This window comes from Carica papaya, chromosome 4 (genome assembly GCF_054855325.1).
Source record: "Carica papaya isolate Zhongbai chromosome 4, ASM5485532v1, whole genome shotgun sequence".
Lineage (NCBI taxonomy): Eukaryota > Viridiplantae > Streptophyta > Magnoliopsida > Brassicales > Caricaceae > Carica > Carica papaya.
The window spans coordinates 19609563-19629542 of record NC_142312.1 but is presented as its reverse complement, the minus strand read 5'-3'; the positions used below and the strand labels follow the sequence as shown (position 1 = coordinate 19629542).

The 19980-nt window shown below is 36.3% G+C and overlaps 1 pseudogene across 1 annotated transcript; it reads left to right on the top strand.

The window, feature by feature from the left end:
* Window positions 1–1332: 1332 nt before the first annotated feature.
* On the top strand, window positions 1333–10258 carry LOC110812583 (disease resistance RPP13-like protein 4; annotated as a pseudogene). The gene is made up of 4 exons (XR_015818751.1): window positions 1333–6989; window positions 8052–8930; window positions 8983–9539; window positions 9727–10258. The product of XR_015818751.1 is annotated as a disease resistance RPP13-like protein 4 (transcript).
* The last annotated feature ends 9722 nt before the right edge of the window (window positions 10259–19980 follow it).

The window sequence follows — 19980 nt, the reverse complement described above, 5'->3', positions numbered from 1 at the left end:
TTGTCAATCAATGAATATGCTTAAATGCATAAATATTTATATATATTTCATAGTTCAATTTGTTAGAGTACTTATTTAAGAAATGGGAGGTCTTAAGTTCAATTTTCAATCTCAACATTTAATTTTTATCTCCTTTCTCTTCTCTTTTTTGTTTCTTCTTTTGTGCACACAGAGTGCATTATTATTATTTTTTTTCCTGGTACACAGAGTGCAGCATTCCTAATTTTTTTTAGTAATATATATATATATATATACATACATTTATATCTTCAACCTAATTTTTTTCTTCCTTCATGCATGCATTGCATGCATACACTGTTTTTCTTTTTTCTTTTTCACACACCACACAGTGCTTCATCCTCTTCCTTTTTTTTATTAAATACACACAACCCCACCAAATGATTGCATATATTCAGTCATCTCAATATTTATATTTAGGAGAAAAATAAGAGGAAGTTAAATGCTCACTCATGTGATGTTTTTGTTTTTAGATTCTTAAAAAACAAAAATATACATAAAAAAAAGAGTATGTTTTATGGATTTATTATAAAAAAAACAATAAACTTAATGCAGATTAGAGCGTGATTATTGCGAGAATAGATACAAACAATTAGGCTCTGATACTACTGTTAGAAAATTAGAACTAATTTTAATGCGAAAATAATACGACAAAATACTTATTTTTTTATTTATAAAGAATAATTATTAATATTTTTTATTTTTTTCTGGATGTACTAGTATTTTAAGTAATCTTGACACTCTAAAATTTAAATTTGTTTATATTTTAATTTAACGTGAGAAAAATAATATAATATATTTTTTTCTAAACGTTATAATCTCTCTTCAGTAAATAAAAATATATACTCACTAAAAGTCATATGTTTTTATAAAAAAAATTTTTTTATAAACTTATAAAAAATTATATATTTTTATAATGGATATTATAGACGTTTCTAATTTTATACAATACCTACTAATAAATTTTTATAAAAAACAGAACTATTGTAATCTACTGTGAACTATTTATTCTATGAGAATGAAATAAGGGGAAAGAGACTGATTAACAAAGTCTAACATCGCATGGCGCAACTTGGGATTCTTTAGAAAGAGAATTCAATTACTATTGTTGTATTTTAATAAAAAAATATGAATAAAACAAATAAATAAATAATAAATTTATTATTATTATTTAATATCTAATTAATAAAATTAATAATATATTACTATTTAAGTTATCAAATTTCATTTTAATTTTTATTTTATTTATAAATAATTTTTTCTATAACTTAATACCTGAATTTTTTATTTTATCTTTAAAAACTGGCACTACTAAAAAAATAGATGGAAAAAAATATAATCGGCTTAGTAATTAGCATCCAATTCTCTCAGGACTCGCTCTTCCGATCTTCATCTCAGTTCATCTTTTTCTTCTCTGACGAGCCAATAACACCGACAAATTTCTGAACGGAAAAAGTGTAGTCCCTGGGGCTTGTTTAGGTGAAGATGATGGGAGAACAGAGAAATTTGATGCTCATACTACTTTTTTCTTTTGGGAAAATTAATTCTGATTTACTCATCATCTTCAATACAGTCTAATCGCTAGGGCTTGTTTGAGTCAATAATGATACTAATTAGGTGAAGATGATGGAAGGACAGAAGAAATTTGATGCTCATTATACTTCCAGTACCAGCATCCTATTCCAATAAAGAGTTCTGTTTGTTTAGTCGTATCAGAAAGATCCTGTACTGTCTTCATCCAGAAGAAGTTCCTGGTAACTGATACTGCTTCCATCGGAGTAGCCAAATGAAATCTGCAGTATTTTAATAAGCTCTGTTCCTTTCTTTATTTTCTTCACTCTTCTTCATGATTATTCTGTTTCAAATTTTCTACGAGTTCTACCACACTTGGAAGTTTTCTCCTATTTCTCTTGGACAGCATTACATCTGAATTGTTTTTGGATATAGAAGCTTAGAACTTCCCTCTTTTATCTTTAAGCCTTCTTAGATACACCCACTTTCACCATTCTTACTATGATTCCCGTAATCTTAATCTGTAACCTCTGTCATAAAATATTTTGCAACAGGGTCAACCATGGCCAACGAGGACACACTGGGTCTGTGCCTACAATTCATACTGGACCCGCTATCTGCTGACTGTGTCAAAGTAGTGTGTCTTGTTGGGAAACCAGGAATAGGGCAAACATGGATGGCAAAGAAGGTTTGTGATCTTGTAAAGCAAAAAGGTTGTTTGATTTACGTGTCTGGCTTTCTTTGAGCAAAAAACATGACAAGGAATCTCCCCTTGAGAGGATTGCTGCTCAGTTGCCTATATGTCTGCCAATTCAAGAGTGGAATGCAGATGACAAGGGTGATGATGACGATGAGGAAATGCAAAGAAAAGATTATCTGAAATAGAAACTATCAGTGGCTATTTATAAGAAGAAGTGTCTTCTAATCTTGGATGGAGTTTCTAAGGGGATGAAAGTAGATGAAATTGTATCAAGATTTGAATCCTTGGTTCCTCATTTTAAGCAGCCTTCATTTACAGTCTTAATCACCAGAATAGATTATTTTGAAAATCCTATTGGTCTTTACTTGAAGGTTTTGGAGATGGAACCCTTGTCTGCAGCGAAGATATTCTCTCTTTTGAATGAACAAATCAGAAATCTAGATTTTAAAGGACTATTTGAAGGTATCTACAAGGAAAGCGAGGGTACTTGATGTGAGCATGGCTAAGCCAAAAAAATCCCCGAATGCGCCAAATATATCCTACAAGGTAGAGGCAATCACTGGAATAGCGGATTTCCAGGCCAAGAAGGATTCTCACGAGAAGGAGGAATCCCTCAGTGAGAAGGATTCCCGCATAAAGGAGGAATCACTTGGTGAGAAGAATTCCCGCGGGAAAGAGGAATCCTCCTCCTGCGAGGACTCTCACAACTCCAACTTCAACATGGATTTGACTTTCAGCCTAAGTTGGTTTCCTAAACTAGCTCAAAATCAAGAAAGGTCCAAGATTGTTCAAGAAAGTGGGCTTGAGGTACACTTGGGAACCCGCAGGCTTGAGAGATTGTATAGCAATGACAAAGGCCAACTCTTGGTTCAAAAGGAAGTTGATCTTGGCCTACTCGGCCTTGAGGGTCCCACGACATGCTCCACACATGTGGCCGAGAAGGATAAGGACGGGAGAGCCCCACCCGCGCAAGAATCTTTCCCCTATGAGGAGTCCCACTCCTAAACCGTTTCTTTTCTTGAATTGCTTGAAGACTTCCATTACAAGAGAAAAACAACATGCAGTTAAGAGAAAGAAACTTAGAAGAAGTCCAAGAATGCGTCCTAGGAGGAAAGAATTCGTGAGAAGAGTTCAAGAGGTAAAAGAATTTTTGCCTGCGCAGGAATCCAACCTGAGAAGAAGTCCTACTTCTTCTTTTGTTCCCCATTTCTTTGATGAATTTGAGTTACTTTTGGATTGTTCTTGCTACCTATGAATAAGTCTACATGATTCAAGCATTCTTTTCCAAAAATCTGCAGTCTAACTGTGTTGTAATGGTGGATTGTGCAATGAAAATGTTTTATTAGTGGATCAGAGATGAAGATTATATGATTTACCACAAGAACAGAGATGGAGGACATTATTCATGTAGGAATTCCCAAAGATTTATAGGTATAGAGAGTTGTCAATAGTTCTAAATTTAAAGGATAAAACGTGGGAAGGATTTGGAGACATTGCACTGATTGATGGCTTGATAAGAACAGCTCGATATAGCAACAAATCAGAGAAAAATGCCAACATTATTGTTTCATGGTAGTTTTCTAGGCAAGGAAGTCCCGGATGTATTTCATAGCTTGAACGGTCTCAATGTTCCTGGCATCTTTAAGTCCATGTTCAAATCTCTACCAGCATCATTTTCACACATCCAAGAGCTTACAATACTTATCTTAAAGGGCTGTGAGTTTCTGAAGAATATTAATTGCATACAAGGGCTTAAATCATTAGTTATTCTTGAGATATCTGGTGCTACATCATTAATGACAATTCTAGATGATTTGTTACAGCAAATTTCTCCAAAGCTTCAACTTCTCTGAGGTACTAGTTGAAAGCTTCAACTTCTCCAACTTAACTTAATTACGCTGGATTATCTTGAGAGAGTGTCATCACCTGAAAATACTTCTATCACTAATTTCTTGGAAAAAGCTTGAGGTTATTAACCTCTCTGGTACTTTATGTTTTGAAAGATTCTACTATGAAACTTTTTTACAGTTCAAAAAACTTAGGATCCTTAATGTTTTCCACACGCAGGAGCTTCAAGGTTATTTGAAGTCTAAAAAATGTCCTCATAGATTTCCTTTAAATGATAGCACCAGAAAGATCAAGAACTTGGAGATTATAAAGTCTTTTTAGCCTTGGAAGTCTAGTTAAGAATCTATAATTTCTCAATACGAACTGTGTTAGCTCGTTACAACAAGGTAGAAGTGGTAGGTGATCAATCTATGTGTGGGAAATTTCAAAGATCCTGAGTTTTTTGAATTGCGAAAAGGTTTTATAGTAGAATCTTTCAAAACATGAATCACTAGAAAGGTCAATGACCTCAAGCTTTTTCAAAAAAATTAGTTGTAGAAGCATTTTCAAGTGGCGACACCCTTTCAAGATAAACCAGCGTAATTCAGTTAAGTTGGAAATAGAAATAGGTAACCTTTCAACCCGTGCTTCAGAGAAGTTGAGACTTTGGAGATGAACCATTTGCTGCAACAAACATCTGGAATTATCATCAATGATGTAGTACCAGTTATCTCAAAAATAAATAATGATTTGAGCCCTTGTATCCAATTAATATTCTCCAGAAACTCACAGCCCCTTAAGATAAGCATTGCAAGCTCTTGCATGTGTGAAAAGGATTCTGGTAGAGATTTGAGCATGGGCTTGAAGATGCCAAGAACATTGAGACCATTCAGGATACGAAAAAATGCATCCGGAACTTCATTGCCTAGAAAATTGCCATGAAGAAATAATGATGGGATTTTCTCTGATTTGCTGCTATATCCAACTATTCTTATCACGCCATCAATCAGTGCGATGTTCCCAAATCCTTCCCAAATTTTGTCCTTCAAAGCAGAAAACATTGAGCAACTCTCCGTACCTATAAATCTTTGGGAATTTCTACTTGAATAATGTCCTCCATCTCTGTTCTTGTGATAAATTTCTTCATATCTGATCCACCAATAAGGTACTTTCATTGTACAGCCCACCATTGCAACATAGTTGGATTGCACATTTTTGGAAAAGAATCCTTGAATCATGTAGACTTCTTCATAGGTAGTAAGAACAATTCAAAAGTAACTTAAATTCATCAAAGAAATTGGGAACAAGAGGAAAAGAAGTAGGACTTCTTCTCGGGTTGGATTCCCACGTGGGCAGGAATTCTTTTACCTCTTGAACTCTTCCCGCAAGTTCTTTTCCTCCTAGGACGCGTTTTTAGACTTCTTCTAGGTTTTTTCCTCTTAACCGCATGTTGTCTTTCTCTTGAAATGGAATTTTTCAAGAAATTCAAGAAGAGAAATGGTTTAGGAGTGGGACTCCTCATGGGGGAAAGATTCCCACGCGGGCAGGGCTCTCCTGTCCAGTTCCTTCTCGGCCATGTGTGTGGAGCATGTCGTGGGGCCCTCAAGGCCAAGTAGGCCAAGACTAACTTCCTTTTCGGCCAAGACTTGGCCTTTGTCCTTGCCATACAATCTCCCAAGCCTGCGGGTTCTCAAGTGTACCTCAAGCCCACTTTCTTGAACAATCTTGGGCCTTTCTTGATATTAGGCCAGTATAAAAAACCAATTTATGTTGAAAGTCAAATCCACGTTGAAGTTGGAGTCGGGGAAGTCCTTGCAAGAGGAGGATTCCTCTTTTCGGTGGGAATCATTCTCATCGAGGGATTCCTCCTGTCCGCAGGAATCCTTCTCAGTGAGGGATTCCTCCTTCCCCTGGGAAGTTGCTATCCTGGTGGTTGCTTCTAGCTTGTAGGATATATCTCCTGTGCCTTTGGGAATTTTTTTGGCTTAGTTGTGCTCACATCAAGCACCTTTGCTTTCCTTGTAGATACCTTTAAATAATCCTTTTAAAATCTGGATTTCTAACTTGTCTATTCAAAAGAGAGAATGTCTCCGTTGCAGACAAGGGTTTCATCTCCACTGCCTTCAAGTAAAGACCAATAGGATTTTCAGAGTAATCTATGGTGGTGACTAAGACTGTAATGAAGGCTGCTTAAAATCAAGAACCAAGGATTCAAATCCTGATACAATTTCATTTACTTTCATCCCCTTATAAACTCCATCCAATATTAGAAGACATCTCTTCTTATGAATAGCTGCTGATGGTTTCTGTTTCAGATAATCTTTTCTTTGCATTTCCTCATCATCCGCATCCGACTCCTCAGTTGGCAGACATACAGGCAACTGAGAACCAATACTCTCACGTGGAGATTTCTTGTCATGTTTTCTGCTCATAGAAAGCCAAAAACATAAATCAAACGGACTTTTTTCCTCTACAAGATCATGAACCTTCTTTGCCATCCATGTTTTCCTTATTCCTGGTTTCCCAACAAGACACACTACTATGACATGGTCAGCATCCAGTATGAATTGTATGCGCAAACCCAGTGTGTCCCCATTGGCCATGGTTGGCCCTGTTGCAAAATATTTTATGACAGAAGTTACAACTTAAGATTACAGGAATCACGGTAAGAATGGTGAAAGAGGGTGTACCTAAGAGTAGGAGGGGGAGAATGCCCAAAATTTGATGACTTTTTTACATGCTTCTTTCTCTTTGTTTGGGCAATACAAAACTGGACTATGACCATAAGTTCTGGAATTGAGAAACAATGATGACAGTCAGGCCTGTCTTGGGTTGCCGAGGTTCCCTCCCCAAACGAAACACATGGCCTCTCAGAAAACAAATGAAATTACACTTGAATGAAGACTTTCAGAACTTTGAGAAGTATCTCCAGGTTTGTTATGATTGCAGTTTTATTTCATTGTATGTTTCTAATTCATGCCCGGGGTTTGTTATTTTCTTTTTTATATTAAAATCTAATGGCAACAGAGCATGCTATTATTTTTTGCAATTTAAAGCATAGTTATCAACTATACTTGTTAGCAATTGTATTTTCTACTTGATATCTCTTGCATCAAAGTTGGAAGATTTTTAGAAGGATGATCCATGTATCAAGTAATTTCTACTAGAAATTTATTGTTCAATCTCCCTTTTTCTACTACTTTCAGACCATTTCTTTTGCCCCGTGGAATCTCATGCATGCAATTCTTATAGTGTTGTCTAAAGGAAGCTGAATGTTGTTCCTTCTTTGATGAGTTGCCTTATTGTAATTTATAAGCATACTTATCAACTATACTTGTTAGCAACTGTAATTTCTACTTGATATCTCTTGCATCAGAGTTGGAAGATGTTCAGGAGGATGGTCTGTGCATCAAGTAATTTGTCCATGAAATTTATAGTTTAGGACTCACTTTTTCTACTACTTTCCAACCAATTCTTTTGCCCCATGGAATTTGCTGCAAGCAATTCTTATTTTGTCAGTATAAAGGAAGCTGAACATTGATCCCTCTTTGATGAATTGCCTTATTATAAGTGTTTGTGTTTGGTGTGCTTGTTTTTGCCTTATTATTGAACATGATCACAGTGAGTGTTTTTCTTCCTTATTTTCACCTTTTATATCATCTTGGGATATTTCATAATTTTAGAGGAGCTATTATTAAATTTCAGCATTGAAAGAGACATCGTTTAACTCTATTAAATGAAGTATGCAATATGAACTTCCATCCATTTGTCATATATGAAGATTAACTCTATTATATTAACTTAATATAAGTAATTAAATGATAAAATAAATAAACTCTGCCAATCTGAAATGCTGATCTAAAAATAGTTTTTCCCGTTGACTCTTCACTTTGCTTGTCTTCTTCTATCTCTTGGCATAATGTCAAATGCTGATTTCTCATAGAAAAAAACCATCAGATCATTTAAAGAAACTGATGAAATATTTTCCTTTCAGTAGATCCATGACGTAATTCTACCAGCTTTGCTTGATAATTTGGTGAAGATGAGGAACTCTGTCTCCACACTCGAAATCCACAAGACAAGTGATGCTACTATCAGCAACTCAGATCTGGACGATCAACTCAAGGAATAGGAGCTGGAAATCAACAAGCAGATGCGAGCACTTCTCCTTCCCAACCTCGACAATATTCTGATAGAAATTGAGGAGGCTGAGAAAGCAGAGGAAGATCTTCGTGCAGCTGCACAAGGTAGAGAAGCCACTGAAGAAGCTCGTACCGCCGCCACGGAAGCCTGCGATAGAAGCTTTGGAAGAAGCCTGGCAAGCTGAACGAAAAGCTCTCGAGTCTGAACGCCCGGGCCTATGAAAAACAGACAGATGATAAAACATCTGCCTTGCATACCATTCAGAAGATTCAAATCCAGAATGTTTATTGAGAAAGATTACCACGGAGTTGAAAGGGAATCTCATCAAATTGCTTCGCATCACAAGCCAGATGATGCTCAAACCCAACCCTCAAAGATCACAGCTGCAAACGAGCAGAAAGAAGATGATCAGGAATGGTTGGTCAAGTGGTCAGATCTCCATCTGCAGGATGAAAATTTTTGCGAGAGCTCGGCCTTCAAAGCGATTGAGGAGCAATATGTAAAACTGGAACCTATTTTGAAGGTATGTTTACTATTTTTGGTCATTTTACCAGATAATGTCGTCATAAAGAAAACTGCTATAATCTACTGGTGGATTGGAGAGGGATTTTTAGTAACAGAACCACGTTCAACAAAGACAGTGAAGGACACTGCAAATGAGTTGTTGGAGGAGCCCATGCCGAAGGGCTTCATTGAGCCTGTCAACAAGAAGATAAGCCCCATTGTGCAGTGATTTCGAATGAACCCTTTTTGTGCACCTTGTGCTGCTTATGTTGGTCTAGAAGAAAAAATTCTTTGATATTGATTCTGTTGGGAACTTCCAAGCAGATTGTTTTACACACTCCAAAAGAGCATGCCTGGTTAGATCTGAGCAATGTTCTTCCCAGTATAAATTAAGAAATAAGAGCCCTGAATATCTGCAGACCTTATTCAATGTGAATAAATCCTATATTGACTTGAAGAGTTTCTGGCTGTCAAGAGCCAAATATCTGAATGTTCTTCATCTGGGTCGGTGGCAACTCTCCTCCAAGAATTACATTGAAGTGACCAACACAGAGTTCTTGAGAACACTGGGTGATTTGAAACATTTGAGGTACATAAACTTGCAAGGAATATCTAGAATTCATGAGCTTCTATCATCAATTTCAAACTTCGCCACTTGAAGATCCTGGATCTTAGAGCCTGCCGCAATCTGGAGAAACTTCCTTCTGGAATATCCTTGCTTGAAAACATGGAATATTTAGACATGTTCAAGTGCCATCTGATAGGCAACATAACATGCTTGTGGGCAACACTCACAAAACTCCAAAGTACTCAAGGGGTTTGCCATTTGGAATCCTAAAGCCAATGGACAAAGTATAAGTTATCTCAGTTGACAAAACTTAGCAAGTTGAGAAAGTTGAGCTTGAACATATATGAAAGCATGGATGATGACATAGCAGAGCGTGAATTAGAGCATTTGGGAAGTTTCATTCCCTGACATGGCTAGGAGTTCCTCCATCAAAATCTCGCAAAGCTAGCACTAAATTAGCAGAGGCAATACTATGTCACATCTTCCGCCCACGTTAGAGAAACCGGATCTTTGTTGCTTCCCTTATTACGAATTGCCCAGCTGGCTACAAGGAATGGAGACACTCAAAAAACTGTACATCAGAGGTTGACAACTTCCTTCGATGACAAATTATAGGATTCATGGAATTAGCATTTTACGTCTCAAGTTTCTGATTGACTTGGAGATAACCTGGCCTCAGCTTCCCTGGCGTTGGTTTGCTTTGAAAAGGTTAATTGTCCTAAACTCGACGGTTGTGGAGAGTGGAGATAGGACCCACCAGGAAGCCTCTCCCAAGCTTAATAATTCTCTTACAAATGACCCTTGCAAACTCAAGATTGTTAATTTCTTTCCAAAAGAGTCAAAGAAAAAGTGTTTCTATTTCTTAGAAAATACAAAAAAAAAAAAAAAAAAAAAAAGAGAGAAAAAATTGATTGTAATTTATTTTCTTTCAGCAAATTCATGCATTTGTTAAATATGTTATATAAATATATCAATTGTAAAGTGTATGTCTCTCCCTTTTCACCATATTCAGGAAGTACTTTCTCGTACTTGCGCAGTAGCCAATGGACTGTGAATCTACCTCATTGGTAGAAACTCCACGGTGATATACGATCCTTGGACCGCAAAAGCTGTTAATGAGTATGACAAAAAAAAAAAAAAAACATACAGGTGGCATGCAGTATGGATGCATTTGTAAAATTTTAACTTATGACAAACACTTGATCTTTTTTGCTGTCTGTTTTTTAATCATGGCTTTGCATATGATAAATTTTGAAAATGTTTATTCTTTAAACTTTAAAAAGTATATTCAAACCATCTTAAGAGTAATATAATCAATCAAGAGTCATGAAATATATGGCATCATTTGTGGAGAAAATTTTGTTTGGACTCCATAAGTTAAAATAGATATAATCAAATTTATAATTGGTCTTATACAATTTTTTTTTTTATTGAACTTCATCTACATTGCTCACGAAAATTCATAATTTTCTTTTCATACTGGTTTAATATATGATGTTAAAATTTAATTAATTAAATAATACTATATTTTTAAACTATGATTACATGATATAATCATTAAGAGTGATCTAGATTAATTAATTTAATATTTTTTTTTAAATTATAAAAACTAATTTAATGTAAAACGAAATAAATAGTTGAGATTAAAATTTTATTTTAGCTTTATATAGAGCTTGCCATTTTTTTTCTTATAATTTATCCTTGAATTATTTTTTATCCCAAAAAAAAATAATAAGCAGCTTAGAATGAGCTTAATTATAGGCTTGATTATCCTTTTCGGAGTAAGAAAACAAAAAACAATTTATGAAAAGTCAAATAAAAAAATTTTTTTAAAAAAAAGACTAAAAACTGATGAAGAAATAATTGTCTTCTTATTACATTCACGTAAAGAAGGTATATGCATGTATTATATATTTTTTTTTTCTCTCTTTTTAAAACTTCAAAAGTTCAAGTGTTTTGAAATGTGTCTTTCATATAATGGGTAGTTTATAAAAATATATATATAAAAAATTAAATTAACATTATGTCAGCTGCATTGACGTAATTATAAATTTCAAGGTAACTATCATATTTTAAAAATAAAGTATTTTATCAAATAATTTAAATAGTCGGAATCACATAAACAAAATAAAACAAATTTCTAAAGATAAAAAGTGAAATAATATTTTTATTACTTTTATGAAAATAAAGTATTTATATGTTATTATATAAAAAAAAAAATTATTTTTAGAAGACTAAATAACATATAATGAATCAGAGAACACTCTACAAAGACCAGATTATCTTTATATGCAAACAAGTTTATTCAATTAGTCATATTTTATCTTTATTTAAACATTTGTATTATCACAATTTCGTAATTAGCAAGTTGAGTTGCTTTGCGAAAGGATTGTTGTCCTATATGCAAGAATATTGTCTAAGTTTGACGTAAGTTCTATGAAATATAAACTCGACTCAATTTTAAATATACAAAATTTGAAATCTTTAGGACTTAGAATAGATTTACTAAGTTTACTTTGTTTCCAATCCTTTTTTATGAAACCCTGACTTAAATTATATATACAAATAATACATATATATATATATATAATTTAAAAATATAGTATATATTTAATTAACACTAAAATATTTAAATATATATTTTATATTTGTTACTAAAATCAAAATATATATTATATAGCCAAGTTAGGTTAAGAAGGATTTTTGTTTTTATATCTAATTTGACTTGGTCTTTTTTTTTTTTTTGTTTTGACCTACTATTGAACGTCTTGATTATATTAGACATATTAAATTTGATGAATAATTTTTCCTCCAATAAAACACTCCCTTTCTTTAGTTATCGGACTCACACCATGTAAACATGTAACATCACCATGGCTATAAGTCATAAACAATTTAAATCATTTTTCATTTCGGTCTTAAAATCAATTTTAGTTCTCTAAGAATTCAAATTCCTACTAAATCTTTATCTCGATATAAATCTAACTAATTTCAGCAAAATCCCATCTTTTTCAACAATTCAAATCACTATTAATGTTCTCAAGCCAATCACATTTACATAAATATTTGCACGTGATTCTTGATATCTTAGGGTTCATGCCCTTGTTAATATATGAGAATCTCATACAGGATATTGACTTCTTAATATATCTACATATCCATGCACGATCACTCAATCCACATGTCAACTTCCCTTATCCTAGAGCTTCAAACTTCTGCTATCTCCAATTATTTCTTTGTTTGAATTCCCACCCACTCTTTGCATATATGCTTCCTCATCCTTAACATTTTTGAATGTTGAAGATCTCGTGTCAATGTCACCATTATTTTCTCCATCTGATTAATACATGTACAGTAACTCCCATCCATCATGTCACGCTTTTCTTTCCCAATAGTTAAAATAGCCACAAAAAATCCTCCCTTGCCCATACAATTAATCATTCTCTCGATTTTCATTTTTTCACCGTTCACTGTCCCAAATCTTTTGCTCATTTGATGGTGGATTCCTGTTCATTTTTTCATATCTAAATAATCTTATCATACTTTCAAAATTCAAAAATCAAATTTAAATTTTCCTTTTTTCAAGCCACTAACTCTTTCTTTTAATTCTAAAATCCTCTTTACCAATATCTCTTCTTTTTATCTTCAATCTTGCCATTACTCTAGTCCTACCTTATCAATTTTGCCTTCCCTAAAAAATCTCTAACCTCTTGCTACCATTCTTCTATTTCCCTCTTCCTCTCTACCTTGTATTTTCCTAATTCATATAATTGACAAAACTCTAATGCATCCTCTTTCAACCCTTTACATTTTCATACTCCACTAATAATAAAAACTAGCCCGCTAACACTCTCCATGGTATTAAGACTCGATAAGTTGCGAAAAGCAAGCTAATCTTACTTATTTTTCTTTTTCTTCTTCTCTTAACTACTCATAAATTGAACTAATCACTTTCGCTCAAGCCAAAACCTTTAAAGTATGGCAGCTAACCATTAGTGAAGAATTTTAGACCATCTTTGCCAATTACACTTGACCTTAAATACTAAACCTTCTAAATTGCAATTCAATTGGTAATAAATGGATATTTAAAATTAAAAGGCACTATGATGACATTTGTAATCACGACAAAGTTTGTCTTGTAGTAAAGAAATTTCATCAACATGAAGTAATTGACTATGAAGATATATTCAGCCATATAGTCAAGTATATTACCATTTGTCTTCTAATTTTTTTTGTTATCCCCTTTCACTAGAATGTTCAATAGTTGAATGTTTCCAACACTTTTTTTACATGGTCATATTGAAAAAAAATTATACATGATTCAACTCATTAGTTTGTTGGATAAAGATTTTCTTAATCATGCTTATAGACTCTATAAAACACTCTAAGGTCTCAAACAAGCGCATCATTGTTTAATCACTTGAACCACTTTCTATAAAAATTATTTTTGTTCCCTCAAAAGTCGATCGTTTCATCTTTATCTCTAAACGAGGACCAAGTAATATTTTCCTCATTTCTGTTGATGATTTAATTGTTTAAGGAAATTCTATTGCAGTTATTCCTCAAATGATCCACACTCTTCAAGATGATTTGTTATTAAACATTAATTGAAGCTTCATGACTTCTTCAGTTTGAAAATCTTATCTACAAAAATAATTTTATTCTGTCTCAGCGAGACAATCTTTTCCGGCTTGTTTGCGAAGACAAACATGAGCCACTCTAGGGATTATTCTACTCTAGTAGTTGCCACCTCAGTCCTTATCAAAGTTAGAAGTCAAGTTTTTCATGACCGTTAAAAATACAACTAACTTATTAGTTCCTTATAATATACAACCCTAACTAGACCTAATTTGGCATTCTCTCAACAAATTGTGCCAATTCATTCATATTTATTCCCTTGATTATTTGACTATTGTCAAGCAACTTATTTGAGCTCTACATCTTAATGTATAGTTTATCCCTGTATTAATTTCTTTATAATTTTTCTTTGATGCTAATTAGAGAGGATTTTTTGACAACTACATATCTATAATGGCTTCATGGTATACTCGGGTTATCTTGATTGCTAACGAAGCTATTGTTAGTGCCACCATTAAACTTTTATGGTTACCCTCACTATTTAAGGAACTCAACATTTCTTCTATTTTACCTCGACCCTTTAGTGTGATAATATTAGTGTTGTTTATCTCACTATGAGGAAATCAATTCACAAAGAGGAAATGACATCAAAAACAGCCAATTAGGACAAACTCACAAGATAGGAATAAAACTGAGAGCAAAGAACAAAGACCAATGCTAGTTTATAAGCGGAGAACGACCAGCAACATGTGGTGTAATCTAGAGTAAAAGGGGGCAGGCATCAGCAATCGACCGAAATGGAAAATTAGTTGTGTGTCATTAATCGATGAATATAGATGGTACATGGCACAAGTTGTAACACCCAAAAAATTTCTTTTCATTTTTATTATTATTATATTATTTTATTTTATTTTAATTTATTCTATATAAATATAATTTAGTATTAATAGAATTTAATTTAATTTAATTTAATTTAATAGAAATAATAATAATAATAAGGGGTAAAAATTATTTAGGAATTTAATTGAAAATAATTTTGGGAAAAATGGGTGAAATTTTGGGTTCTTGTAGTATTTTTGAAAGAAAAATTAGAAATCCACGGTCAAAATATAATTTTAAAAAGTTGTGCCACGTCAGCTGTCCGGTCAGCAGTCCCAGCCAACCAAGACGCGCCAGGTGGCAGAGACACTGGCGCGGGAGGCCACGCTGGAGGGAGCCACGTGGGCGATTCGCGTGCGAGTAATTAAACGGCTGAGATCCGTTCCCGCACGCACGGACAGCCCAGATCAAAAACACGCAAACGTGCACAGACGACCCAGATTATATCACGCACGAACTGTCCAGATTGAATCGCGCACAGATGGTTCAGATTAAATCGCGATGAACGGTCCAGATTCATTCCCTATTTAATCGCGATCGGATGATTCAGATTAAAAGCGATGGACGACTCAGATCAAAAGTGGATGGGTATAAATAACCTCATCCGCACCCAAACCCTAACCCTAGCCACCAGAGCCCCTCGCCGAAGAAGACAGCCAGCCGTCGGGGAACCGACTGCTGCCACCCGCCGCCGTACCGGAGCAATTTTCGGCCGCCAAACGAGGTAAAAATCCTACCCTTTGCTCAAAATTTGATTCTAAACCCACCTATGGCCAAATCGGAGCGAAAGCACCGGCCAATTGGCCAGAAAATACCGCCGAAGCTCAGCGGCGGCGCCGCCGCGGGGTGTCTCAGTTTTTGCCTCCGATGAGGCCCTTCCTAATTCCCGTTCAATGTGATTTTTCCATCATTGTGATCAATGTTTCCTGCTCTACAGGTTGACCGAAGCAAAACACCCAACCGCGACGTGAGTCGGAGGAGCCACCACACCGGAGAGCCCCACCGTCGGTGAGTTTCAGTTTTTCACATTTTTTTGGCCCACCGAGGACCCTAGGTGTGTTTTTTCACAGGAACCAATGCAAGTTTGGCTGAATTCAGTCAAAACGACCAAAAATAACCAACCCGAGGCAGATCGCCACCGCGAGTGGGGGCGCTGTCGCCGGAGCACGGTGGAGCCGCCGTGCCGGAATTTTGAAATTGGCCGAGTAGACCCTGGGTCTGTTTTTTGGGTTATTTGGGACATGTGTAGGTACTGTAAGCGCGTTTCAGTTTCTGAGAAAAATTCAAGGAACCTAGGGACCGCCCGTAGGCACAGTGAAAATTTATTTTTTGGCGTCAAATCAAGTAAGGACCTCTCACTCTATTTTCTATCATGGAATTAAAGTTCGAATAAATGGTAATACTGTATTTTGTGCAGTTAATATATATGTATAATTAATTAAGGTTACTAATGGAGTCCGAAATCGGATATTATTTCCTGTCGATTCCTGCTTGATTTATTTTACAGTTTAAATACATTATGGTATCTGGTTTATCTATTCTATGGTTTTAAATGCATGAATCATTGCTTACTTCACTACTATTTGATTTTGGGAATCTAAGATATACTTGCTTTGTTGGATGCACGTTGCTTGTTTATGTAGTTATGTTTGAGTTGGTAACGGAGACTAAGGATAAATAGGAATGGGATATGATTTGATAAATGGATAAAATGACAGTCTCACTAGATATCCTGGGAGATGGTGGATAGACCGGGTTCATAGAAAATCCTACCGTCAACGTTGTCTCATACCGGATGGGGTATGGAGACTTGATCATTTGGCGCTCATACCGAACGGAGTATGGGGACGGCCCGTTTTACCCTCATACCGAACGGGGTATTGAGGTTTATTATTTTGGCACTCATACCAGACGGGGTATGGGGACGACCCTGGAATTAAGATTGTTTAAAGTGAATGGTTCACGTGTAGCGGGGACCCCTATGGATCCTCATGGATACTAGTAGGCTGGTGAAAAATGAAAAACAGTGATAGTCAGTTATTGTTAATGAATACAGGTTTATGATGTGTTTTATGTTACTGATTATGCTTGAAATTGTGATCTATATGATGTTATTGTCCTTCAACGAACCTGCGGTGATAGCCCGTCATTCCTAAAAAGCTAAGAATTTCTTTAACTGATGTCAATCTCTCCCAGCCAAGCACCGCTTCAGCCTTTTCAGAATTCACATATACTCTATCCTTTGATATGATGTACCCCAGGAAGACGGTTTGTTCAAGCCAGAATCCACATTTACTCAACTTTGCATACAATTTCTTCCTTCTAAGAACTTGCAAAACCTGTGCTAGATGGTGAGCATGTTCTTCTCTGCTTTTTGAGTATAACAGGATGTCATCGATGAACACGATAACAAATTAATCTAAGAATAGTCTGAAGACCCTATTCATCATATCCATGAAGATGGCTGGGACAATGGTTAGCTCAAATGGCATGACCAGGAACTCATAGTGTCCGTACCTGGTTCGAAAAGCCATCTTGGAGATGTCTTCTGTCATTATTTTCACCTAATGGTAGCTTGATCGTAGGTCTATTTTGGAGAAGACCTGTGCACCCTGCAACTGATCGAAGAGGTCATCAATCCTGGGAATGGGATACTTGTTCTTGATTGTGACCCTGTTCAATCCTCTATAATCAATACACAGTCTCAATGTTCCATCTCCCTTCCTAGCAAAAGTGACTCCAGCACCCCAAGAGGACACACTATGTCTGATAAAGTCACTATCTTGCAATTCAGTTATCTGTTTCCTCAGCTCCTCCATCTCAACGCGGCTCATGCGGTAAGGAGCAACTAAAATAGGCTGGGTGCCTGGCTGTAGATCTATGGTGAACTCGACTTCTCTGTCCACTGGTAGTCCAGTAGTTCATCCAAAAACACATCTGGGAAGTCTTAGACTATTGGAATCTCTTGAATGCAATTCTCTTTCTTGGGTTTGCCTAGTTAGAGAAAATAGCAAGGTTAAGGTACTCGACAAATAAGAAAAATTGCCATCAAGGAATAAATACTAAATGATTTTATTAATTTATAAATGGCTCCTCATTAGGAGGATTAAATACAACCTTCTTGCTAAAGCAATCTACGATGGCATAATACGCCGCTAGCCAATCCATCCCTAAGATTACATCAAAATCCCCCGTGCCTAATTCTATTAAGTCTACACTTAGTTTTCTATTTGTTATCTCTACGGCACAAGCCCTGTAGACAACTTCTTCCAATAGTGTTGCACTCCCAACAGTAGACACAAATAACATTGAATCAAGTTTATCAGGTAATACATTAAATTTGGATGCAAAAACAGGTGAAACAAATGAATGCAATGCACCAGTGTCAAATAAAACATGAGCAAGATGGTTACAGATAGTGTACATACCCTGTACTACGTTCGGGCCTGCATCTGCATCTTGCTGGGTGAGTTTGTAAGCCCTGCCTTGAATAGGAGGTCTTCCCTGATTCTGGTTCCTTAAGCACTCTCTCACATAGTGTTGGGCACTACCACATATGCGACAGGTGTTGTTGAGGCGGTAGCACGGTCGGTCCCCGTGATCCCTGTCGTAATGCTGACAGATCTTACCACGTCCTGCCACTGGAGCTTGAGGGGGAACCTGGATCACCGGTCTAGGCCTCTTGTTTTGTTGGACAGGTGCAGTAGGTGCTGGTCTGCGGGGTGGAGCTGAGGGTCTGTGGTTCCCTGCTGACTGAGGAAGGGTGTGGAGGCTCCTTTCCACTTACTGTGCCTTGGCCAGAACGGCCGAGTATGTCCTGAGTTCCAGTACAAATAAATGTTGCTTGATCTCTGGGCGGAGGCCCCACTGGAACCTCCTAGTCTTCTTGTCCTCATCCATCAACGTCTCAGGGGAGTATCGGCCCAACTCCAGGAACTTACGAGCATATTCTGACACCGTCATGTTCCTCTGGACAAACTCCATCTCCTTCAGATGTCGGATATACTATGGGAGGTACTCTACATGAAAAACTGCTAAGAACTGTTCCCAAGTAACTGGAATAAGCAGGGTGGTTTGTTTGAGTTCCCACCAACAGTCTGCTTCTCCCAGCAGCATGTAAGTAGCAAGGGTGACCCTCTGCTCGGGAGTCACTCCTAGGGTCTTGAAGGCCTTCTCCGTCTCCGCCAACCAGTACTGGGCATCTTCAAAAGAGGATTTCCCTACAAAAGTAGATGGGTTCAGTCTCTTGTACCTCTCTACGTAGCCTGGGTCAATCATGGAAGGAGCTGGGTCCCGCGAAAGAGGGATTGGGCCAGGCTGAGGATAGACTGGAGGACCCTGTGGTGGTACTTGCTGATATGATGGGGGCACTGGATTATACTGTGGCGATGCCGGGCAGTACTATGGCTGGAGCACCAGATTATATTGCGGTGGTGGCACTGGGTGGTATTGTGGAGGAGCAGGCTCATGCCGGGGTGGTTCAAGATCCTCTTGCTGCAATGGTGGCTCAACCTGTGGCAGCGGGGGAGGGTCAAGTAGCTCCTTTCTCTCCTCTCGGCCCTGCTGGGCAGTAATGAGTCTCTCCAGCATCTTAAATATCTTATCAACGTCTTTCCGAAGCGAACCATCCCGGGCTGCTCGGTTTAGTGGGGGTATTCCTCTTCTCATCTCTCCGTACCTGCATTTCATAAGGAATAGTTGAGTAATGATTCATCGGTTTAGTGTTTCTCTAAGTATCATTGTGTAAGGGACGAGTCTGAGGAACGTAGCTCTGATACCAACTGTAATGACCCCTAAAATCCAAAAGAAAATGCATATAAAAATTTGAGTGCATAAGCGAAATAAAAGATTTAGATTAATATCCCTTACACAATAACTTAAAAGTACTAAACAATATCAAAGAATAAATCCTCTAAATGAAATACTAGAAATAAAAGAAGTATAAAGAAAACTATAAGACATTTAGCATCTACTCGCCGTCTTATTGTTAAATAAGGAATGAGCTACACTATCCCAGTAAGGACATCACACTATTCACTGTCACAGAAGTAAAGGTTGGTAGAAAATTAAAATAACCAATGGAGCAGTAGATTTAAATAAATTCATTTATCAATAATCAAAGCATTTACCGTCCACTTACCGCAGTGAGATTTATAAAAACAACATATGGAAACAATAATATTATAAATATCATGAATTCATTTATAATCTTTAACATAGCACATATCATACTTTTATATTCAAATCATCA